The sequence below is a fragment of the Sebastes fasciatus genome, chromosome 14, assembly GCF_043250625.1.
Source record: "Sebastes fasciatus isolate fSebFas1 chromosome 14, fSebFas1.pri, whole genome shotgun sequence".
NCBI lineage: Eukaryota > Metazoa > Chordata > Actinopteri > Perciformes > Sebastidae > Sebastes > Sebastes fasciatus.
The window spans coordinates 16,840,273-16,866,676 of NC_133808.1; the positions used below are offsets into that span (position 1 = coordinate 16,840,273).

The 26,404-nt window shown below is 38.1% G+C and overlaps 2 long non-coding RNA genes across 2 annotated transcripts; one reads left to right on the plus strand and one right to left on the minus strand.

The window, feature by feature from the left end:
• The first annotated feature begins 345 nt into the window (after window positions 1–345).
• Window positions 346–22,661, plus strand: LOC141782148 (uncharacterized). Its single transcript, XR_012597062.1, has 3 exons — window positions 346–627; window positions 19,741–19,853; window positions 21,002–22,661. It is a non-coding gene; the product is annotated as an uncharacterized LOC141782148 (long non-coding RNA).
• Window positions 22,662–24,564: 1,903 nt separating this feature from the next.
• On the minus strand, window positions 24,565–25,611 carry LOC141782115 (uncharacterized). Its single transcript, XR_012597046.1, has 3 exons — window positions 25,384–25,611; window positions 24,994–25,083; window positions 24,565–24,701 (listed from the first exon to the last, which is right to left on the minus strand). It is a non-coding gene; the product is annotated as an uncharacterized LOC141782115 (long non-coding RNA).
• Between the last annotated feature and the right edge of the window lie 793 nt (window positions 25,612–26,404).

Here is a 26,404-nt window from a genome sequence, read left to right on the forward strand (position 1 = left end):
ATTAGACTATGTCGAATTGGCCACAATGTGAGCTGTCACGCAGTCACTTAACTTGGCCCTTCAATTGATTTCTCGCTACGTCTCCCATGTGGTTGTTAAAATCAATTAACTATAAGTAACTGGGCAACGAAACGCGTTTGTAAATGAGCTGGTATTGATATTTTCATCTTTCTCCATTAAAAGCAAAGTATCGACTCAAAGGTTTATGTTATGTGTCATGTTGTCTCTTTGTCTACACTATTACTGGGGACATATTAGCCACGTAGCTGCAGCTGATGAACATCCAACATGATGCACAACACCAACAGTAACACTGTGTGTGGCAGCTGGAGCAAAATTTCACATTCATAACAATAGAACAGCTGCAACAAAAAGGATAATTTGAGTGCATGTATATAGGAATTATTTTTTCTTCATATGTGGATATGTATTCTGTATAACACACTCAACTTGTTGATGTGATTCCTGCACAGTGAGAAGAGTCACATTTCATTTTGTGTGCACTTGCAGGCTCCTAGCTGCTGATGAGATGTGCCTCTGATGATAGGGTGCCAGTCGGAGTCCGCATGGCGACCAGCGGCCCTCTCTGCTCTTGTCTTTGCAACACCTTTCGGCTGCTACTGTAGGGTGAGTCACCTCTCCTCCTGCTCAGCCCAACCTTTATTAGCTCTCTGCCCATTAAACATGACCTGAGTGCTCATTTTGCATGGAGACATTTAATTGCGTGCCGCTGAGGCACTAGTCCTAATAGGCTAAGTGCTGGCTCCTACGGTGACTACATGAACTGTATATGAACTACAAAACTTTCCTCCTTCCTGCACCTTCCCCCATACCACGCGTTATTTTAATCATCTTAGAAGAAATCACACTTTCTGATCTGTTAGATTTGTGCACATTAACACAGAAATTACAGACAAAAGCATTCATTCTTCACAAATATGTCCGTTAAGGAGTTGTTAAATGGTTTACAAGGAATCCGTATATTTGATTTCAGTTTAATCTAAAATTAAAGAATCTTTGTGCACAGTTTATGAATTTTTGAAAATCATGTTTATCATTGGTAAAATCTGAAACAAGCTGTATTTCTAGTAAATGTGCTGAAACTTGAGGCTGAAATGCACTAAGGTGTATTTCAAGACGATTGCCAGGAAATATTCTACTGTATTACGGTCCTGGTGAGCTCAGTGTGGCACCGCCACCGCCAAAATGTGTGCTTAACTTCCTGCAGAGTGCATTCATGTTCAAATATACCGCACCCGTGATGATGTGTTGTGGTTTGGATTTGGATGCACATCTCTCAGTAAATAATAACCATCAAGTATCCAGCCATGCCGTAGTATAAATAGTATTTTGTATTTGAAAATGTATAAAAGGAAATCTGGGGGAGCCAGTTTGAACGGACCTGATACAGCTGATAGAATTAATAATAGCATTGTTATCTATATTTACAGGTGCTATAATAAACATAGTCTATGGGCTTATGTTTACATTGTAGGCTATAGCCAAAGCTCATTGTGTAATATTGTACGAGGCAGCAGACCCAAAGCTCAGTGTTACATTTTATTTTCATTAAATGTTAATGTTAATATTCACTTATCTTAATAATCTATAGAAAATATTCTATGAATTAAATGTTTGTTTATACTTCATACTGTTCTGTATAGGTCTACTTATTCTTAGACCGACAGATGGAACAAACTGTTTTAAAAGAGGGAGGATTGTAGTGGGAGCACTGCGGTGTCAGGTGTATTAGCTAATGTTGTTGAGTGAATTGTATGTAGCCCTCATCACTGAGTAAGTCTCTCTCAGTTTACATGTATGTGTTTAGTAGGAGAAAGAGAGCATGCGCATGCGTTGATATGAGTAAAGCAGATTTGGGGAGGGCCCATTCACTGGACCTATTCAGCGGCGCAGCCATTTCTGTGGGTGGGCCTGATTTAAGTTTCCACCAAATGTTCCAACTGCGTTCAGGTCAGACAGTCCAACAGACTCATCAGAGGCTCACAAGGACCATTGAAAGTTGTCCCAACATGCAGCATGTGGACTCTGAATATCACATTAAACACTGACTAAGTCCACTTTCTATCAGAGAGTTAATAGGGTGACTAAAGTAGCACTTTGATAACTAAATAATAGGTTATAACTAGCTAACAAACATTGATCAATCAGATTTTACACTTTGCAGCGTTGCCAGATGTACCATAATTATCGCATATGTACGATCATTTTGCCCTCTGTACGATGTACGATCAATAATGCCCAAAAGTGCAATAATGTACGACAATTGGACCATTTTTTGACGCTTACAATCAGTAGTTGGTTTTAGTCTGTGCCGTCTCATTTTAATTAATTCCCGGATGAATCCTACGTCTGTGTTTACGCATCTCTTCTCATGTGACCTCTTTCCAGCCAATCATGCCTGGTGTTGGCTATGATGTTGATGAACGTGAATCGCGAGCACGGCTGCTCAACACTCATTTGAAGAGAGTTTGCACGAGAGATAGCCTTGAATGCACCAGTAAGCCCAGTCATATATTTAATTAGCTTAGTTTATGGCCTTAACTGTTTTCATGCAGAATATGAACAGGCTTCCACTCGTGCTGTCAGACTGATGGACTTATAGACACAAACGCCCTTCCACGCATCACAGCTACGTCAGCTATCTTTTGGCGTGTAAATCGTTTAAATACAAGTTTGTAAAATTACATTTTTACGCCTATGTATGACTCCCGTACGATAATTTGCCTCTAAATAGGATCATTTTAAGCCTCTGTTACGATAGTTTAACATTTACAATCTGGCAACACTGACACTCTGTAACCCTGGGTTAGAAAGTTTTTTAAATTATGCTTATACAATGAAAAAGGTGTAATGAAAATGTTGTTAAACATTTGCAGTATTGTTTGTTTTAATTTGCACTTTCACTAATTAAGAATATCCATCCAATCTGGTAGGTTTCCAAATCGTTAGCAGCCACCCCCCCTGGCCCTTGCATGTCAGTCTAATATCAAACAGAGAAGCTGGTGGCGTTGGCGAATCACCCTAAAACACCTTTTTAATTGCTTTTAGTTACTCTATTTATCAAAGAAAAACTCATGTAGTGGACGATAGCAATAATATACAGTACATGACAGCAAAATAGTAACACTTTTACAACACCTGAAACACACACATAAAACTAAAAATCAGTTTATTCACAAAGTTAAATGAAAATCTGAGGGATATTTGAAATAGTACAGTAAGATAATTGGCATGATAAACGTTAAATCTATGTCAAATCTAACGTAATTGTGACATTTATGTAAAATGTTAAATTCCTCAATTGTACATTTTACAGATTCAAATTGGTTTCAGTAGAATATACTGGAGCATTACTGTTGTTATCTGGTTAACATTATTGTCCTTTTTTTGTCTCTGTGAAAACAAAGCCAAACTTACACTGGATTTTGTATTCATTATTCCAAGATAGGGCTGCAACTAACGCTTATTTTCATTGTCGATTAATATGTTGATTATTTTCTTGATTAATTGATTAGTTGTTTGGTCTATAAAATATCAGAAAATGTCAATCCGTGTTTCCCAAAGCCCAAGATGACGTCCTCAAATGTCTTGTTTTGTCCACAACTCAAAGATATTCAGTTTACTATCATAGAGGAGTAAAGAAACCAGAAAATATTCACATTTAAGAAGCTGGAATCAGAAAATTTAGACTTTTTTTCTTAAAAAAAAATACTCAAACTGATTAATCTATTATCAAAATAGTTGCCAATTCATTTAATAGTTGAAAACGAATTGATTAATTGTAGCAGCTCTATTCCAAGACAGTGACACATCCGTACCCTGAACCTGCAATTCTGCCCTTAGCTGTTGTAATATTAATACCTTCAAACATCTTAAATGAGTTTTTATATAAACTGTGAGCAGCACTGAATACTTGTTTATCTTCTCCAGACTGTGAGTCTTGTTGGCGGTGTGTGTGGTCATTGTCCAGGTGGTCAGTTTGTGCAGGGTTTAGGGTTTTTTTTTTACCCAGGGACAGTTAAAGCCGTCCATAATGGGAGGTTCGTTTCTTGTCCCCTTGTTTGCTTGAGATTTCTGCATCAACTGTGGGTCAAACCCCAGACATGGTGGCCACTGATATATTCCATGAGAGAGTACTGGATACCCTAAAGTAATTATTGCAGCATCCTGAATTTTTGTGTTTTTTTGTTCTCTTGATGATTTCCCTGGGTATCTCTTTTCAAATGGAGGACAATGTGTGCAATCATTTCTATATTTTTGTTTTCCACCATCAGCCAGAATACTGCTAATAATCCATGAAGGCCTTTTTTCTGGAAGGTAAACTGTAACTGAGCGCAGCCAAATGGGAAGGGTCAGCGCCCGAAACAAAACAGATCAAGTTTTTTTGTTTTGAAACTGTGTTTATAGTAAGCTTCATGTTGCATGGCGTGTGTCCATGAATAATAGACAGCACAATTTATTTCCAAAGATTGCTTCAAGACCATGTTAGAGTGTTCAGAGGAGATAAACAGATGTCGTCTACAGTACACGTGGAAAACCTTGTTTTTTGTAATGTAGTTTATGTTACAAAGTTTTTGTTTCACTCGCAAAAAGATGCTCACAGCTCAGTGTGAGGTACAACAAACTGGGAAACATATTGCATCCGCCTCTTTACAGCTGTTGGGATTAGGAATCTATTAACTCGCACTGTTTTAAAGTGGGCTGCAGGCCACAGTTAAAGGTATAAAAACACGAAAGGGCAGTTTATTCTGTCAGGTTTAGAGCATTTAGACAATATAATTCTGTTTTGAAGTTATTCAGGTTTGTTCCTACACTAATAAAAAACAGTGTATAAATGCTGCTTTACAGGTAAAAGTCCTGCATCACAAACAGATTGTTACTCAAGTAAAAGTTTTATCAGCAGTACTTAAATTATAGGAAGAAAAAATACTCAATATGCAGAATGTCCCCATTTCAAAGTGTTAAATTATTATAGTATTATATTATTGGATTATTATTACAGATGCTTTAACATGTCAGCAGCATTTTAATGATGTAGCTGGTCAAGGTAGAGCATATTTGAACTACTTCACATACTGTAAGGTAACTTCATCCACTGGTTCCCAACCTGGGGGTCCCGGCCCCCATTAGGGGTCACCAAAGCCTCACGGGGGGGTCGTCAGGCCTTCTTGATTTTATTTAAGGGGTGTAAGACAATGTTTTTAAAGGAAATTACAGTTGGCCCATATCTCAGCATTTCATTCATTTCTGTGAAGAAAACTAAATTAAATTGATTATTATTTAAGATATAAACAGGAAGGAAGGAACGGTGAAGACCTGAACACAAGTTATATTCACAGAGCCTCTCCTCTCTGTTAAACAGCCTCGTCCTGTATTAGAAAAGTAGGCAGGTTAAATAACAAAAGAGCTGAAAGAACAATGGACAAGCGTCATGGAGAAGAAAACACTGAATTAGTCAAAGGAAGCCTATTAAGTATGTCTGATTTTAAGAACTATATATAACAAACATAATACAGATTGAGATTTGTATTAAAAGTTCCTAAAAATAACAGGAAAACTCATCTCTGATGCAGTATTCAAATAATCTGCTCAAAATTCATCCAAATGGCTCGTTTTACACAAACTTCCTGCAGTTATTGCATTCACTATTAAGGTTAATTGTACAGTTTATCAGTTTTTCTGTACTGTTATTGTTATGCATTGAATATAATATGAAATATCCATAAAATAAGTCAATTAGTCAGTGGTTGTCGGTTTACTCAATGATAGAAAAGGGGTCCCTTAAGGAAAAAGGTTGAGAACCACTGACACTATGACAAATAATCATATTTTAGAGGCCGGTCATGTGTTTTGTGCCTCAAAACTGTACTCCGCATCGGCGTCAGTTGAATTCACCAACTGGAAGAAAAAAAATCTATACTATAGTCCTATTTATATACCAATACTCTTACAGTTATACATCTTATTAAGTCATACATATTGGTAATTGGAAGATTAAACATTGTGTCATGCAAAATAAAGCACAAAACATTGGTAATTTGCATTTCAGAGGTATTTCTTACTTTAAATAACAGCCAATTAAAAGCAACAAGTACAGTCTGTACTTAAGAACAGTATCTGAGTAAATATACGTTTCCACTTTTAACTACACGTGATTCAAAAACTCAGTGATTCGTGGAAGTGGAGAAAATGTTTTTTAAATTTTGAGATTTCCTCTAATTCAGTTAATGTGGTAATGTAGTTTTAGCACTGATCACATGTAACACAAGTAAGTAAGTATGTAAGTAAAGCTTTATTTATATAGCACTTTTTAAGTGCTTCACACACAAATAAAACAGAACAAAGAGAGACAGACCAAATTAAAATGGACAAGGACAGGGATGAGATCCATAAAAAGGCTTGACTACAAAGCAGTCCAAAGATTCAGCAGCTCGGGGGAGACGTTTCCAGAGGGTTTTGGGTTAAGACAGCGAAGGTGCGATCACCTTTTTGTTTTGCAGTTGGAGCGGGGGATGGATCTGATCACATTTGTGAATAATATGCTGCCATACAGTTCCTGGTGTGTCTTTTAGCTCCCACTGTCCTCCTCCAGGCTGAGAACAGAAGCAGCACCGGTCCGTTCATACTTCATACATAACAGAGGGATGAATATCGTTGTGTGAAATCATTGCTTTGAAACTTTAACAACACACTCCTCATCAGGTTGGAGCATAAGGAGCAGGGAGGGGGCACACAGGGCAGGCGAGCTGTGAATAGGCCTCATCAGTGAGGGTGAGGGTTCACATCCTTATATTAGTTATACAGGAGTCACCCTCCCCGACCTAAGGCAAATAAGCCACTTAACGCAATTATTTGCAATCACTAAATGTGGTATTCATTATAAAAGATTTTTTTTTTCTTGCCTCGATATAATTTCCTATTGTTCATGTTAAAATGGCAGGCAAAAGAGCATTTTAAGTGTTATTGTGGACTGAAGGGCATCTCTTCTTTTTCTTTAAAAAAGACCGCTTCAAAGTCTGAATAAACTTTGAAATTGTGAGATGAAACTGAGCCTTATTGTGCTCAGAAAGGAGAAAATGGCAGGCTTCCGGGGCATATTGTATTGGACTGATTTGTAAATATGAGCCTTTGAAATGCGGCACAATACTCCATCATGAATATTTCGGCTGTAGCACATTTCATGCTATTGTAATACTTGATCTGTTTTTATCAACCTTATCAGTACGTATTGTGGTTGGAGATACACTTTATCTGATACCTGCCGCCTATAGATGTGAAATCACAGAGAGGGAAGCGTCTATAACGAGCCGATCTCTCCCAGAAGGAGAAGAATCAGTGTGAGCAGAGAGAGGAGCAGATGAACAATTATTCCAAACTTTCCCTCTAGTGTTTATCCGTGCATCTGTCTTTGTTTGATTACAGTTTCAAGAACAGAAGCCTCACTCTCTTTAGCCTCCTATCTGTGCGGGGCGTAATGTGCTATTTGGTAATGCAAACCAAATATCCGACTAATTAGCAGTTCCCTCACGTTGCTATACGTTTTTTCGCTCTGCATATTTCTGCCTTCCAGATAGTAATGCAATTAAGCACAACATTTTTTTCCCTCGACAAAATTGCTTAAGTAGATGTAATTAGGGAGTGAATGTTTTGATGAGGAGAACAGAACTTATGGAATATATCCATAAACCTTCATCATACAGTAGCTCTATAGGAAGTGTGCATTTGTAACTTTGTGTAGTGCCTCTTATTTAAAGGATTGGTTTACATTTTTTAAATACTATTTTGATGCAATACTCACATGCCCATATACAGATTAGAAGCGTTATTTGTTGCTGTAATTCTTCCTCCTCTTTACAATGTAAGTTATTTACTCGATGTAAAAATACATTAAATGATCAGTCAAATCAAGTGGGTATCTTAAGTTAAGTCATTTAAGGGGCGCTCTTTCTATTCCCCCTGTTGTTTCCTTGCTGAGCTGAAGGCACAGTAGCAAAAATAGCAAATATTCTACTAAAAAGACTAACTGTGAAAGATAGTCACATGATTTCACTAATTGTAACTGCTGAAGACTCATATTTGGTTAAACTTTGGGTGCAGTTTGCACAGAAAGAGGAATGTGGATTTCGTCCCCCATCTCTTGTATTGAAATTAGGAGCCTGTATGAACAGGAGCAATGATTACAATGACCAAAAATTGCTTTAATGTTCATATCGGCACGTACGGTGGTGGATGAAATACGTGGATATGTAGTAAAAGTAAAAGTCCTGCCTTCAAACTCTTACCTGAGTAAAAGTTTAAACGTATTAACATCAAAATATACTTAAAGTGGCAACAGATAACTTCTCAGCTTCCCCCCTCCCTAGCGTTTCAAGGTTGTATTATTGTTGGCGCCGCTGTCGCAAAGACATCCGGATCGGATATAACAGAATATAGTTAAGTTTCACCTCTGTTCATTTTAGAAAGGCTACCGCAAGAAAACGTGTTTAGGTTATCAAACGGAAAACGAATCATAGATGTTTGTTTCTGGCTGCTAGTGTTAGCGTTAACCAGCATAGCTATAGTTAGCAACATGGCTACAAACATAGATGTTTGTTTCTTTTAGGGGTTAAAAATATCAAAAATATCGAGTATTGCGATATTAGGTTTTGTGATACTAATTTATTTTCAAAAACACTATCGATTTTTAATTAAAAGTTTATATGCGAAGATTAACTCAGTCAAGACTTTATTTCATTTGCAAAGAAATGCGAATGTTTCTGGCCGGTCCTCGCTTCCTGCAGCTCCTGGTCCTCAACGAGCGAGTAAGGGAGTCAGAGCAGCGATGGACGAGCCAGCTATAGAGTGAATGAAGAGAGGGAGCGGCGTTAGTGGGAACAAAGAAGTGAATTAGAGAAATAAAATGTTATTGCAGATGCAAGTCCCAAACATAGCAAACTAAGAAAAGAGAAAATACAGGCACAGGATGGGTCTCTGCAGAAACAGACACCACCACATACTTCTAGTGGGTCATAAGTGATGATTGAGAGGGAATATTTTTGTATCAGTCTTTACATTGTTTTTGTTTTTTTTAGAAAATGACTGGCCTACCTTCAAGTACATTGCGTGAGTAAATGTTCTTACGTTCCACCACGTGATGTTTGTTTTAAAGGTGCAGTGTGTAGGATTTGGCGGCATCTGAGGTTGCAGATTGCAACCAGCTGAAACGTCTCCCATGTGCCAAGCATTTAGGAGAACTACGGTGATCAATGCAAAAACGTGAACGTTTGAACTGTCCATTCTGGGCTACTGTAGAAACATGGCGGCCATATGTAGATATAAACGGCTCATTCTAAGGTAATGAAAACACAACGATTCTTATTTTCAAGTGATTATACACTAAAGAAAACATACTTGTTAATATTATATTCCATTCCTGTCATTAGATCCCCCTAAATACTACAAACTGTCCCTTTAAAACAGACTGATGAAAAAACGTGAACCTATCCTTTAAGTGCAACACAACACACTTAAATAAGTAATGTATGAAGATTGTTCACACTGAAGCATACCTCTCTGAAATACTAATGTGTAACTTGAAACTGCTCATTTAAATTGTGTCATTTAAACTGTGAAAAAAACTTCATTTAGTGAGGAAGCAGTTGATCCAGCCCCTGCTCCCATTAAACTCTGTATACTGAGCTAAGAGTTTGAGGAACTTGTGGTGGCATGCGCATCTGTGTGAAAACTGGTGGCAGCATGATGCGTCACAATCGCCTCTGATCAGTTACAATGGAAATAAATAATTCATGCTGGAGGAAATGAGTCTAATTAGCAGGCAGTTTGGGTCCTTTGATAAAGCTGAGGACTAATTCTATGAAGGGCAGGAAGCTCTGTCATCAGTCAGCCCTGAACAGATTAGCATCTATTATGAATGAGGGACGAGCACCCTGGTGTAACCAAGTGTGTCCGTGAGACAAACTTAATAACTCCCGCGATGGGACAAACTTCCCCGCACCCTTCAAACCCCTCTCCTCCTCCTCCTCCACAGCAACACACACATATATATCCTCCCTCCCTCTCTCTCATCAGTCTACACTCCCATCCTGCAGGTCTATTGTGTGCAGGTAGAAGCATGCCGCTTGCGAAAGGAGAGACTCGCCCCTCTGTCCATCATCCTGACAGCTGTGGAAATACATTCGCCATGCTGCATTAAGGAGCGTCCACAGTGTTTAACACCACGCTCAAACACAAAAGGAACGCGGGGCACCTTCTTCATGCCTATTTTCCAGGTCCTTGCACCATATCACTTCATTTTAGTGCATTTTATTTCCTCACAGGATTTGTTTTAGCAACTTCTGCAGAGCGAGGTGTAGTAAAGATGTGCGATGCACATGATGCCACATCTCTCCTCAAACACAATAAAGGCCAATTAGAACTGAGTGCGGAGCCGTTGTGACAAGCAAAAGGTCCCGGTATCAGGGGGGACACGCGTGGGCGGGGTGGACCTGTCAGCGCTACATTGAGGGAGATAACAATAAATAGCTAATAATGACACTTAATGAGCTTGATTAAGTTGATTTGTTATGGAAAAAAAGTGCAGCGAATGGTGGATGTAGGCGATGTGATGAGAGATTGATTTTAATAGATAGGAAACTCTGTTGGGGCTTTGCTGCACAATGGGGCTGCAGAGGGAAAATAAGGTACAAAGGGACGCTGAATGGATTCTCACGAGACACATTTGAGATAATTAGATAAATTTCACACTAACACACATCATTCACTCAAGGACATTATGAACACGTTACATTTCCCAGCATACCGAGGACTTCATATATTTTCAAGCTCGGTCTGATTATTTTCAACTTACATGTTTCCAGCGAGCGCAATATGTTCATACAGTATATGAATGTCGTTAAATGCTATTATGGGAGCAGTAATGACTGCCAGATAATTATCCCTCCCACTCAGACTTGACGGCTGCTGAATTTCTCTCATTTCACCACATAATTGTCTATGATTGAATTGGAGATTTTATATACTTCTCTGTTCTTTCAGGCTGAGTTGACTTTCCACAGTGGCGGTGGAGGTTATCACGGGCCCTACAAGTCCCCCCAATTGCCCTGTAAACAACATGCAATGGTGAGCAAAGTTTCCCTGGCTTTCAATATGCCTCTCCCAATTTTCCCTCGAAAGCGACAGAAAGTCAGATGAAGGGAAGTTTAATTAAGTAAGAACCTGTTGAGGAAGATTTCCAATCATGGTCTTCAGAATGAGTGCATTCAGCGTATTCATCTCCAGGCGATATGCTCTCTCTTTATCCAAGTGTGCGCTGGAGTTCTCTAGAGGGACCCCAGTTAATTGAATACATTAAAGTAGAGCGCCGGAGGCTTTATTTATTTTTCTACTTTAGTCAGACTTGTTTAAAGGAGACCAACTGCTGATGTTTGGCCCCTTCTAGAGTTTAAATGGTCTCTACACTGGGAGTGGCGTGCAGGAGTAGCGGTTTGAAAAGAGACTTGATGTAATCCACAGCCTTATTTATTCACCATGAACCCCTGAGTGAGTCTAGTTTGTGTGTTTGGCAGTCATTCAAATGTGCATCTTGGCCCTCAGGCCTGCGTCCCATTATGCATCTGAAGGAGTCGATGCAGAGGATCCTATGGAGGTTTCATTTTGTTCCCTTTAATGTTTGTTGCTGCTGTATTCTTTCTCCCTCGTGACTTTCACGACAAGTTGACCGTTTTAATTTTGGTATCTCGTGCTCAAACTAACTTTATACATTTAAAGATATCTCACAGTTGCGGCTCATTCTCAGCCGTCTTACAATAGATTTTGATCTGCCAATTATTTTCTTGATTAATCGTCTGGTCTTTAAAATATCAGAAAAGTGAAAAATGTCCATCCCTATTTCGTCCAAGATGATGTTTTTAAATCTCTTGTTACCCAAAGATATTTAGATATGATTTAAATATGATATAAAACAGAGAAAAGTAGGAAACTCCGTAGTCGAGAGGGTGAAAACAGCATTTTCTGACATTTTTGCATTAAAAAATTACTTAATGCTTTAATTATCGATTATCAAAATAGTTGGCGATTATTTTTCTGTCAATTGACTAATCGACTAGTCGTAATGTGAACACAAACATGTGAATTCAAATCACGTGCCTTTTTTCCATATTGCAAATGGCTACAAAACTTTGTTTATTTACATTTGATAATATATATGCTTTTTAGATGACAACATAACTTCATCTGCAAGCGAACAACCTATAGGTTGAAATGTAATTTTGACACAGGAAGTAGTAAATCTCAGGTTTTTATATTAAAACAAACATATATTCACATGTGGGTTCACACATTGGAGCTTTAGTTAAGTTTTTTTGTCCCTTTAATTTGCCTGTTCATAAAGATTTAGAGAAGTGCTCACTGATTTGTAAGATCTGTTCATATGATACTGACAAAGTGCAGCAAATACAATTTTTTTTAATTTTATTAAAGGTGCTATTGATAACATTCAGCCACTAGACGTCTCATTCTCCCTCCTACGTTCCATTGCATTTACTTCACAACATGTCGTTGCCGGGCACTTACCGTCAATCTCAGACATTTATCTGTTTTTTCCACACTAACTGACGACCCAGAGACACCACGTGATACCAACGTTGTTTTACTATTGGCTCACAAGCCTTGTTGGAAGTGGGAACCAAATGTCAGATATCTTCCACAGAGATAAACGAAGCCGCCAAAAATTTTAAAATGATTAATTCACCATCATAATATTTTTTCTCAGGAAAAGCCACATTTATTCAGCACCTTTCTAAAGGCTCTGTGGATGTATCATTTTTATTTTAAATATTCGTCTACATAAAAATGATATCAATAAGACCTTTAAAGATGCAACAAACTTTGGGACCCTTAATTTGAATATTAGTTGTCTCATTAGTTACTAGCAGTTACTGAAGGTTACAGCGTCACTGGGGACTGAGGAGGACTTTGATTTTGAATTCATATTTCCAGTTAATGCTGTTTCAAAGCAAATAAGATCAGAAGCTGTAAGTACAACTTTCAATTACATACAGCATAAACTGAACCTGGATCTGGGTGGGTCAGAGGGAACGTAGAAATGACAGAGGTGATTCTTTAACAAGCAGCTTGACTGGTGGACCTCGGGGTATTAACATCATGTGGAGTGTGAAATCCAGACGGTGGCTTTTTCCCCAGTGGGCACTGAGATCAGATCCCTGGACAACACTCATTAGTCAACATGCTCTTCACCTCCGTCGTCACATTTATCACAACACAGAAAACTTACTTGCACAAGCACATTATATGCTCATTAATAACCCGGTACAACATTCATCTTGCTGGAAGGAAATTAATTTCCTTGCTGTGGTGCACTTGTTCATTTAAACCAATTGTCAAAACCCTTTTTTCTTTGTTTTGCCGGGCAGGGATTGCTCTATCCCTTCAATCATAGTTAAAAGGGTAATGGGACAAATATTATTTTGCATTATATTAAACTGGCTGGCTATCAAGGTCTTAACCTGCTTTTTTTCCCTCCACAACAAATGTGGATTTTCAGTATAAAAAAAAGGACAAAACAAAAGTGCTTTTTTAAAATCGTATTTTTCTGTTAAAGTTCTTTGAATTGTCCATCTGAATATGTAAAACACTGCCATTTAAATACATTTAAATATTTAATAAAAAGGACTAAAGTGAGATTTAAAATGAACAAGGTGATTAAGAGCGACTGTGCTGGACATTTATATAGCAGGACTGCACATAATGAATAAAGATTCATGCTTTAGTTCCAAATTTGAATTTTTGCACAAAATGTGCCCCGATGTAGTCAGCTTTTAATCACCTTACTGACAGGAGTAACTGCTTTCATTTAACCTTGACTGAAGATCATGAATTCTAAAGCATTTAATTGGATACGTCATTTAACAGAATGAACAGAGCAAATTTTCGCCAATTCAAAGGCTCAGATTGACAGACAGTGGCAGTAAGACCCACCACAATTAAAGCTGATCTGTATTCACTGGCCCTGTCACCCGCCGCCATTAGTGATGTGACTGTTTGATCATCTCTGCAGAGAAACTTTGCTGAACTTCACCTTGTTTTGAAAGGACCCGACGTTGAATGAAAGACGGAGGTGGGGGGCTCTGGAGGATAGCGACACACACACACACACACACCTATCTACCTCTGGGACCAAAGCTCCCTCTGATGCACCTCTGGTTTAACAGCAGTAACCATCCTGTAAAAGGACGTGACAGCACAAAAGACAACAGTGCAAGTCTCCCACCATTATGTTTATTATCTCCACCAGTGGCTTAATTGAAATGTTTCAAAGTCAGAAAATAACAATGCCATCTTTTTGAGACATTGGAAGTAATGGCTTTGTCTCGTCGCTCTCTCTCTCTCTCTCTGCAGACAATTGCCCCAGTGATGTGAAAAACTGTGTCAAGTGGTACACAGTGAAATGTGCGGCAGACACTTAATTGTTTTCCTGCCTTTGACTTCAGAGAGAATAAATTCAATCTGTGTGCCAGACATTTCCTCTGTGACTAAGCCTAACCAGCCAAAGCATGTTTGGTTAAGCAACCAGCCCCAGGGTTAAATTTCAGATTTTGCAATTACAGTTTTTTTTTTTTCTAATCCGCAAAAATACAACATGTTATTTAAATGAACATAGCTTTGGGATGTGTCTGTTAACCAGATCCAATATAGTGGTTCTCAAAGTGAGGCCTGGGGGACCCCCTGTGGGCCCTTTGGAGTGCCCTGGGGGTTCTCCAGAAAAATGAAATGTAGATTAATTTCACTCTATTTCAACTCATCATTTCATACAAGGAGAATAGATTGTCTGTTTTTGGGTCATCAACGAGACGTCTCTATATGGATTGTGGAGATATTTTCTTGTGAGGATTAGGGATGCACCGATCCGACTTTTTCAGTTCCGATACCGATAGCAATACCTGGGCTTTGGTATCGGCCGATACCGAGTACCGATCCGATACCAGTGTTTAATTAACAAGCTGTATGCCTCACTGTGTGGAACTGACTGGGATCATTCTTTACAGGCTTGACTTAAACATTGCTTTCCTTACTTTGTAAAACACGATGTAACAAAAAAATACATAGATATAAATTTACTGTATTGTTATTTATTATTAAATTAATAAATTGTACACCAGTAACTTGGTTAAAATCTTCAAAATTAACCAGAATAACAATTTAAGTACACTTTTTTAATGCATTTCAAAACTTAAACAGGAATTAATATTCATGTCTGTATAAACACAGAATTGAATTGTATAGATCGGTCCCATTGTCACCGATACCCGATCCAGCTATTTGAGTCAGTATCGCCCGATATCCGGTTCCGGTATTGGTATCGGTGCATCCCTGGTGAGAATCCATAATATAAGTGATGGATGACGTGTAGCTTTGATCTGAATAATAATGTTTCTAATATGGGCTAATTCTTTCCAATAAGATGCATCTTCATTTCAAGAAGATTTACGCCCAAAAAACGAACAAAAGGAAATTAAATAAGCGTTGAATCACAGGCGACAACTGGAAACACGCCTCAGACCAAACGCTTTATTCTTCCCTCTTGGGAAAAAAATCTTGTGAAAGATATTGAAACAGGGATGACACACATCGACTTTTTCCAGCTGGATTTGATCAACGCTGACATTTTGGAACAGAAGAAAGGCATGTTAAAGGAAATGCAGATTAGGGAGACCAAATCAAATCCACTCAAGTGTTGTTCATTCTGCCCCGCCACAATACAAACCATGTGTGCTGCTTTTAAGTGGTGAAAATAATCTTAAGATTATAGAGTGGTCTCTGGTGCTAATTGTCTAAGAGCTGTTTTTCTTTTGCTCCCATTAATTCTTTCCTTTAAGAGCTTTCCCCCTCGAATGTTTTAACTGGATTTTGTCAACTGTTAGCTTTGGAGATATTGTTTGATGGCAAATGTAATGAGGGAATCATCATTTCAACATGTGTGGTGAAACAGATCTCACAAATGTTCGCCGGGACAGCTGTCGTAGCAGATTTGAAATGTTAAGAAGTTTATGCTGCCTCAGAGGAAAAGCACTTAGCGCCTGCTCACTGATGTGTGTTGTTCTCATGCTCAGCGAGGGAAGAGTCTGACAACAGGTTTGAAGCATGAACAGCTTCACCGCTTCCATGTGAGACTCAACACAGATCCACTCAAACTACATACAAATGCTGTATTTAAAAAATCCTCAGATTCAGCTTTTACTGATATTTTATTTTCTCAAAATGTCAGAAATTTTGTGTGATTGACTTTCAGATTGAGTAATCAGCTGAGGAGGGAAAGTTTCTCTTTGCTCACATTAAATCTGAGTTTAAGACGTGTAGGCAAAGAGCATAAAAGCAAAGAGGTGAAACTCCGATCTTTTTTTGACAACAGCAGCTGCCGTCATTTGGACTGAAAATGCTTATTATATTTATAATATTTCATTGTTCAACACAGGCCATTTCGGTAGAATATGACAATAGAATAGAAATAATTTTGTTTTACTTTTGTTAGTCGGACGTTTTACTTGCAGTCCGGTAGTCGCTTTCAGTCCAAAATGGCGGAAGCGTAGCTTTGCTGCTGGGCGCTAATGTTGCAATGGAATGAACAATTGACTTTCACTTGGTGGCAATATACATTCTTTGGTGTAGGTATGAGCAGGATTCTGTGACATCACTACTGGTTTTGCAGCCAATCACGGTCCAAGAGAAGCTTACAGCAGTGATTCCCAAAGACTGGGTCGCGACCCACAGGTGGTTCGCAGGAGATTTTATTAAGATCGCCAAATAAATTTTGCAGAATTTCTTCCATCGTCTTTTAACATTCATATCTGCAATACACCTTCGAGCCACATGAGGAAGCCTGAATGTTCGTATTGTTCTGATAATTGTTGCCTACTTATAACATTGAATCTAATCGAAAGGCTAGCGTACATTCTGTTTGTTTTACTGATGAGAAGGAAAAAACGAGAGTCTGTTAACTCTGCCTAAATGCATTTATTTGGTCTCTTTTATAAAGTATTTAACATGTGTAAGTTGTGATTTATCAAACGTACTGTATTTCTCTTCGACATGGCTGGTTTATCTATTCAAGATAATATAAGGTGATGTGGAAATGGCTGTAAAAATGGTCAGTATGCACAAGTTTGTTCCTCTCATGATTTATAGATGAGGCCTGTTGGGAGTTGGGTCACGATGGTTTGTCATCTTTAAAAAGTGGTTCCCCAGAAAAAAAGGTTTACGCCTTCAGCACTGAGAGTGGATGAACGGGAGGCATCTTGTGTCCAACATGTTTGCATATTCATAGATTCTGGATTTTTCAAGGAGGGAGATGAATTCTTAACATGTCACACTCTTCTTATTCCGAGAAGAGTATTAAAACATGTCGGTTGTCTTTAAACTAATCTCAAATTATGCTAGGCCTGTCAAAGTTAACGCGATAATAACGCATTATCGCAAATTAGTTTTAACGCCACTAATTTCTTTAACGCAGTTGACCTGCTGGAGGTTGTAACGGGCTCAGTTTTAAAGCTAGAGTAAAGATACAGGTATCATATAAAACTAGAAAACCTAAAGAATCCGTTGGTCATAGGTTGTCGGGAAGGACTTAAATAACGCTCCAAACTTAGGCTAAATTTTGGCGAAGAAAAACTGTCATGACCATTTTCAAAGGGGTCCCTTGACCTCTGACCTCAAGATCAGTGAATGAAAATGGGTTCTATGGGTACCCACGAGTCTCCCCTTTACAGACATGCCCACTTTATGATAATCACATGCAGTTTGGGGCAAGTCATAGTCAAGTCAGCACACTGACACACTGACAGCTGTTGTTGCCTGTTGGGGTTGAGTTTGCCATGTTATGATTTGAGCATATTTTCTATTCTAACTGCAGTACCTGTGAGGGTTTCTGGACAATATTTGTCATTGTTTTGTGTTGTTAATTGATTTCCAATAGTAAATATATACATACATTTGCATAAAACAGCATATTTGCCCACTCCCATGCTGATAAGAGTGTTTCATAATTGACAAATCTCCCTTTAAGGTACATTTTGAACAAATAAAAAATGTGTGATTAATTTGCGATTAATCACAATTAATCATGGACAATAATGCGATTAATCGTGATTGAATATTTTAATCAATTGACAGCACTACATTATGCACATTTCATTTCAGGCTGAAGCTGTCCAGCTGTAGCTCGCTGCCACAGACTGTTTCTCACCTGCAGCAACAAACTCTCACCAAGTCTCACTCTCAACTTTTTCTCAAGAGTTCTCCACCCACTGTTGATTTTGCACAACAACACACACACTCCCACTGTTGTTGAATAGGTCACTCATAGAGAAAAGAAAGGGAAAAAAAGTCAAACGCAAACCAACACCATCCATTTATCCCTCTTTACCTCCCTCCCTTCTCTCACCTTGCAAACCAGCGAAGGCCATCACTTGTCTGCAGTTAATGGTGACGCAGGGCAGAGCAGCATGCATAGGTGCTTTCATGACTGATTGATATTGTTGGGTTTAAGGCTATAATATTAAACAAATGGTCCATTATAAAGGGCCCATGGGGAATTTTGAAATTCCTTGTTGTGAAACAATAAAAGCACCTATTGGTTTGTAAAGTGGTAAACACAGAAGTAAGTAAGTAAGCACACTGCAGGAATACAGTAGCTATATAAAGACGAGGGTCTGTAATCTGTAATTATCCTGCTGGATTTTAAATGCATTTTTGAAAACAACGCTAGTGACACTCATAATTGTTCCAAAATGCCCTGTTGTCAATAGCAGAATTAATCAGAAACACTATGTATAAGATTCCTAGTGAACTCTTTCTCCTCAGTGTTTTTGTTCCCATGCTTTTTGTTTCTGTGGCTGTAATGACTTTCTGACAGCTAAATTGATGCAGCACTTCATCTCATTGTGACTGGAATGAATACTTTTTACTCTTTATGAACATTTTTTTTTTTTTTTTAATGTAAAGCCACAAATTCGAAAAAGACGTGACCTCGCGCATGAATACGGATTGATCTGAGGTTATGTATATTTCATGTGTTACTGATTTGTTTTGACAGCGTTACTTCAGTGTATCCACTCCACTGAGAGTCGACCCGGGCTTGTCCATTTGCCTGTAGCCGGGGATTCATGGTCGGCAATGAATTGTGTGTTGAAGGGTCTGAAGGAGAGAGTTAATGAAGTAAAAATTAATGAAGCACGTGAGCACCACCATCTCAAGGCTGTAAGCTCCTCCATGCCCCATTTATAATGTATGATCTCAATAAAATCAATCCAATGTACCAGTTCTCACTTAGGGTAAGAATAGATTTACAGATTACAGCCCTGTGTTCCCCTGGTCATAATTACACCCACCTTCGCCTCCTCCCCCTCCTACAGTCAAAGTGTGCTGCTGGACTCCTTAAGAGAATTTAATGTGAAGTTTCACAACACTGTGCGAGCAGACAATGTCATCGTCCTCCTGTCACACCGCTGAATATTCAGCTCTGATGCTGCAGGTGCAAAAAAAACGTCACAACCTCTTCTTTAAAAGGCATAAACCAAACTGCACTGAATTTCTGTCACACGTTACACAACTTCTTTGAGTGCTTCCGAGTATCTTTTGTATTTGATTAAATGTATGTGATATGTGAGGTAAAGCTCTGATACCTTTCACTTTCTCCTCCGTTTCCAGAAGACTTGTTGAAAGTTGAAGGAAGATAAAGTGCTGCAAGTTGCCTGTATTAGAGCTCCCCCCTCAGGCGCCATGCAGAACCATGGATCTATGAGACTGAACTCTCCACACTGGTGAGAAGCAGCAGCGTTACGTTACAGTATGTCCACATTATTTAGCATCAGCATCTGTAGATCATGAGCATGGATTTTTTTAGGCATATTTTCTTTTTTAAATATTTTTTGACAATGAATCCACAATGTTTTTGGGGACAAAGACAGGAAATATGAAATTAAATCCCCCCATATTCATTATTCTTACTGTTTTATATGTTGTGCAGAAACATGAAAATTATTAATTCAATTTTTTTGGGCCCGCCACCAACCTCCCTCTTTTGGAGGACTAAATTTACTTTGTTTTCATCCTTTTTCAAATTAATAGCCAATGAAGGAAAAAGAAAAGTGATAATACTAATAATCATAATCTTAGTCAAACCATATTACTTAAAAAAAAAAAAAAAAGCAGTGGCGAATAAGCTGGCGACCTTGAAGACATATAAACAAAAAAACAACAATGACAAAAAACGTTCAAGAGTGGACATGGACACATGTATGTAAACAAATATCAACAATGACAGAAAACAACCAGCTGACAGACATAGAACAGAGTCATAGAAAATATAGGACGTATATATATAGGGTTTAGGTAAGAGGTGGGATTGTAATATGAAGATGATAGTGGTGACGGGGTTTTAATATTTACAGTTTACTGTTTGTATATTGCACACTCACTGTAGGACTATATAGTGTGCATGAGATTATTTGCATAATTTTCATATGCCCTTTATCATCCTTTATTATATTTTTCTGTCAGTTGTCCCACTCCTCTGTGGAGCTGAAGTTGTAAACTATGTGAAGTACTTCCAAATACAAACATCCACAATTACAGCTTAACACATTTACGAAATGTGTGAATCCCAAAGTGGATAAGAGGCTGATTTTGTTTTTAGATAAACCCCATACAGGCTTTGGTCGCGCACATGAAAAACAGAATTGTCAAATCCGGCCGCCTGATGTGCCTTCCCCTCCACCTCCATGAACAATTCTGTATTTATAATGTCATCTTATCACGCTCCCCTTGAAGGCAGCAGCAAGTGCACTTATGCCTTTCTTTGTTAGGGTGAGTTGGCAATTTCCTGTGAGATGGAGCAACTGCAGGCAGCTCTTTTCTTTGATAATGTCCCTGACACCTGGACCAAACTGCTGTTTCCATCACTTTGCAGGCTGGAACAGGAGGAAAGGAACATGTCATAAGCCTTCTGCCACCCGGAGTCACTCACTGTGCATTTAACAGCACTCTCCTCACTACGCTTTCCAGAATGTAGAGGTCAGAGCCACAAGGGAGATTCTTGTGTGGAAAGTTGTCTTGCTTAGCCGCATCAAAAAAAGTCGATATTCCTCATTTTATTATCACAATTTGTATTTATCCAATTATCGTGTATGTATTCCCTGTAATAACTCAGCTTCACACGGTGTACCATGTTCCATTTGTACCATGTAAACCTGGTTATTAAGCAGCAAGCCTGAAAGGGTGTTTATTACAAAGGCCTGACAGATTGATTCTAAATTATAATTAATCAGTTGATTTTGACCCACAGATTGTGATTGTGCCCTGTGAGTTTCATTTATTCAGCTTTTCTTCTGGCACTACTACAATCACCGTAGACCTGCAGGACTCCCAAGCAAATTAACAGTCTTCACGCTACCCTGCAGCCATAATGAAAATATCAGTCAATCAAAACCCATATTATGCTGTGAAATCCTACCACATATCTCCAGACCTGCATACAAATAGAAACTGCAGAATAAGCGCTCAGCCTGTTCCAGCTTTATGGCTGGCAGTAGATCAGTGACACAATATTTAAAAGCCTTGCTGCGCCGAGCACGTCCACCTGAAGCACCACTGTACTGAGATTTTCCTACTTTGTTGTCCGGTGGCGTGCGATAAAACAGATAATCTGGACATTAAGATGCTTTGGGGAAATCCAGGCTTAATTCCTGGAGGTGGGAGAGCACGGCATGCTGGGATGTGGGGCCCATCTGCGACCTGTCTGCAGGTCCGGTGATGTATAGCTGTGGGCTGGACAGCCACAGTCAGGGCTGTGTGTTGCTGCTCAGTGTGCCATGGCACTCAGGGCACTTCAACCCCCAGTCCCTCCTTACAGGTACCCCGCAGCCCGCCACCGTGCGCTACTCATTTACTGCTACACTGGTTTTCATAATTAGCGCCGCAAGGCCTCATTAAATCTGCTCTAATGAATAAATATTGTATTTCATAGCCTGATTACCAGATCAGCTCAATGCTTGAGCGTTGTAAACAATTACTTCCCTAAATATTCATCACCCCAAAGTGGATGATCATTGGTATTTAATACAGGACTGGTATTTTCAAGTGCATCTTTATTATACTAATAATAGTTTTTGAAATGTTCCTTTTTGGAGGGGAAAAAGAGGAGTTGTTTATTAGAAGATACAAAGTATTTTGTGATGATGCATTTATGTATATACCATATTATTAACGCAGTACACTACAAAAAAAACTGCAATAAATCCTATATTTATTGTGAGGCTCTGATGTTTTTGGGTCAACGAGGTGTCAAATCAACTGCATGGTCATTTTTAACCATTTACTATAGTTAGTGTTCTAATGAATTGCATTATTTAAAGAGGTATTTCAAATATAACGTTCTACTCATAAATGTGACTGGACAAAATATAACAGATATTACAAATGTATCTAATAAACACATTTTTGTACAGTATGCCTGGTGAAATATGACCAGCTTGTTGTTTTTTTAAGATGTTTATTGTTGTGGCAATATCTGTTTAATATTATGTTAATAATATTCTATTTTATTGTTTTGTTTCATTGTTGTGTCTACAGTGGCCTAATTAATAAACAGACTTAATTATGAATAAACAGCAATGATAGAAGACTACTTATTGGATTTGTAAATTGATTTCCTAAGCATTAAGGAGCAGTTGGCTGCTTTAAAACGCCCAAAGAGCAACTTGGGGGGTCTCACTCAAAGTTTGCTCCGGCTGGTAGGCGGTGATTAATTTCCTCAACTGATCTCAACATGGCTGCCAGGTCAATTTTAAAGCTAAACAGTACACTACAAGATGTTTCTGAAAACATTTGAGGTGAGAAATAGGTATTACAGTAACAGAATATTGATACATATTTGATCAGCGCTGCCTAGTTTGAACGTTTGATTGGAATTCGCAAGTGATTGACAGCTGCTCAGAGACGCCAAGGCTCCAGCTCGGCTCTGATTGGTTGTTTTCCTCCAGTCTGTGAAATTTTGCAGATGCCATTAGGAGCACCGGAGGACACAGAGATTACCTGTTTCATGCACTACTGTCAGGATATTACGACGGAGTATAAGGGCCACATTGAGGGGGAAAAAATCTGAAAGTCATAACTTTACGAGAAAAAAAGGCGTAAAATGACGAGAATAAAGTCATAATTTTACGAGAAAAAAGTCGGAATATTAGGAAAACATATTACCAGCAACCAACAAAACGGGCGAGAGGACAAAGCAGCCTGAGCCTGCTTCTGGACGGGTAGCAGCTGTTTGTCTCAGTTTATTTCTTTGGAATAAATGCAGTTTCTTGCACAATCTTTTCAAGGTCCTGACACTGATGATAATGTGGTGCTGATGTGCCAAAAGATTAAGTATTTCCTTATTTGTGAAACCTTTACTAAAATATAACTTCACAAGATGCTCTACGTTCCTCATTTTCACACAGGCGGCACGCTGCTCTATTTCCCCTCTAAAATAATACGTAAAACTTATGACTTTATTCTCGTAATACCACAACTTTTTTCTCGGAAAATTACGACTTTATTCTTGTAATATTAAAAATTCAACTATTTCAAAATTTTCAACATAATAAACTGACTTTTTTTTCCAAAACATTTTCGAGATACTATACTGTGACTTTTTTTCATAAAATTTTCGACATACTATATGACTTCTTTTCATGAAATTTTTTACATACTATATACTATTACTATTTTTCTTCAAATTTTCAACATATGATACTATGACTTTTTATCATGAAATTGTCGACATACTATACTATGACTTTTTCATGAAATTTCCGACATACTATATTATGACTCTTTTTCAAAAACTTTTTGACATACTGTACACTTTTACTTTTTTTCATAAAATTTTCAACATACTATACTATGACTTTTTTTCAACATAACATTACTTTTTCTTTTTTTTCGACATACTATACTATGACTTTTTTCAACATATCTGACTTTTTTTTCATTCAATTTTCGACATAGTATGACTTTTTTTCATACATTTTTTGACATGACTTTTTTCATGAAATCTTCGACATACTATACTATGACTTTCTTTCAACATAATTTACGATGACTTTTTTTCATAAAACTTTCGACATACTAAACTGACTTTTTTTCATACAATTTTGACAAACTATTTTGAGTTTTTTCCATGAAATTTTTGACATACTATGATTTGTTTTCCATTACATTTTTGACATGTTATGCAATTAATTTTTTTCAACATGACTTTTTCAAATTTTTTTGACATACTATACTATGACTTTTTTTTCATAAAATCTTCGACATACTTTATTATTACTTTTTTTCATGACATTTTTGACAAACTAGGACTTTTTTTTCATAAAATTCTCGACATACTACACTATGACTTTTTTTCAACATACTATGACTTTTTTTCATAAACTTTTCGACATACTATGAATTTGTTTTCATAAAATGTTCGACATACTATACTATACTAAATCATATAATTTGACTGTTGCAGTTTCCAGCTGTGTACAGACTGTAGTGTTTTTCAGGTCCATCTCTCCTCATCTTGATGTCCTCGTCTCCATCGAGTCTGCTGCTCCTCCTCCCCCAAACACCTTGTGTCTTTTCTTTGAGAACCAACAAAGAAGACAAATGAGCTCCTTAAATGGGCTGTAATTTCAGCTTCAGGTATCCTCAGGTTGGACATCAAAAACAATGATATTCTCAGGAAGTGTAAATCACATTGAATGATGTCTGAATGTCCATGTCTATCACAGACTATATCCTCTATAATTTCATGAATTTTTAAGAAGTTCATAATGAAGCTAAAGAGGCCAGTGAAGTTAAAATATGTTGTATGGTTTCAATATTCAACAACATTAAACACACTGCAGCTGGTAATGAGAAAGAATATCCTACCTCAGAGCTTCAGCACAGAGAAGATGTTGTCTTAGTTGTTCTGTGTAAGGTTCCACTTCTTCCAAGAAGTCATCCATTGAGGCTGCATATCTTTAAGTGTGTGACAAATAAGAGCACCTGTCTTACATACAACACAACTGAAAATCATACACCAATAACACACTTTTATAGAATTTATAGTTATAATTATGTTTAGCATTGACACTGGAAAGTGAAATTACAGACTAATGTATACTAGATACTGTTCTACATACTCCGGTATGGTAGGTACCGGCTCCTAAAAGTTGGCACTGCAATCCGCAAACGTGAAGATGAAGACAATACTGGAAGGTGAAGAATTGCATAATGTTCATGAATAAAATGACAAAGATACGCAGGATTTGGACAAACCTGAAGACACTTCCATAGCACCCAAGGACCATGTAAACACCAGTCCACCTGCAACCGTCCATATGATGAAACAAAATAAAGTCACCAGAAATTTGAGTTGCATTAATTTCAAGTTGAACCATGTTGCACACATTCAATCCAACTTTGGTGTATGAAATAAAAAGTAGATATTTACTCTGATAAATTATCATTTAATTTTATTATTTCCATTCAGTTTTCTGACTTTAAAAAATGTCACTCAAGGTACTGAATGCACATGTAAACTGTGCTTTGTTAAATGTAACTTTGTTACTTATTGTTATCTGCACATGTAAACATAGTATATAATGTGCCTGACATTTAGGAAATTCTGGTGCAAATGGTACCATACTACAGAACACTTTCTCTTTCCATGCAATGTGTACAAAACTGTTCATATTATCTGCTGGTATTCCTGCATCTCCAAGTACAGATCGTTGCCATGTCAATATAAAGGTGATAGGGGGTCGACCACAGACCAGATTGCTGTCATCTCTTTGACAGAGAGCGGTGACTCAAATTTGGGGGCCAGAACTCCACTGTCTGAAGTGTCAGGGGTCATCCCTGCACCCTACCAGTCAACATCTGGGTCTGTAACGCCCTAAAGATGAGGGGAGGAAATAGGGTTTGGTTAGTTTACACGTTTTTCTGAAAGGCACGGTCATAGTGAAAGGCAGACAATCATAAAAATTCCAGGTAACATATAAGTTCTTCTCTACATAACTCTCAAGGTATTCCAATTTCTCTTACAACAGCAGAGTCCACTAGTGGCAGCCCGCAGGTGATAGCCATGGTGCAGAAACAGGGGTGAAGTCCTTGTAGATCCCTGGCACTTTGAGGAGGCATGTTAACACCAGGTCAGGAACCAGCTCAACAGGGGCCGAGTCCATCAGCCCCACCTGTTAGAAAAGAAACTTTGTATTAATTCTATCAGAATAAAATGTTGGTTTGATAGTTTTGATAGCATGTAGATGGTGCAGCTTGGACACATCATCAGTGATGA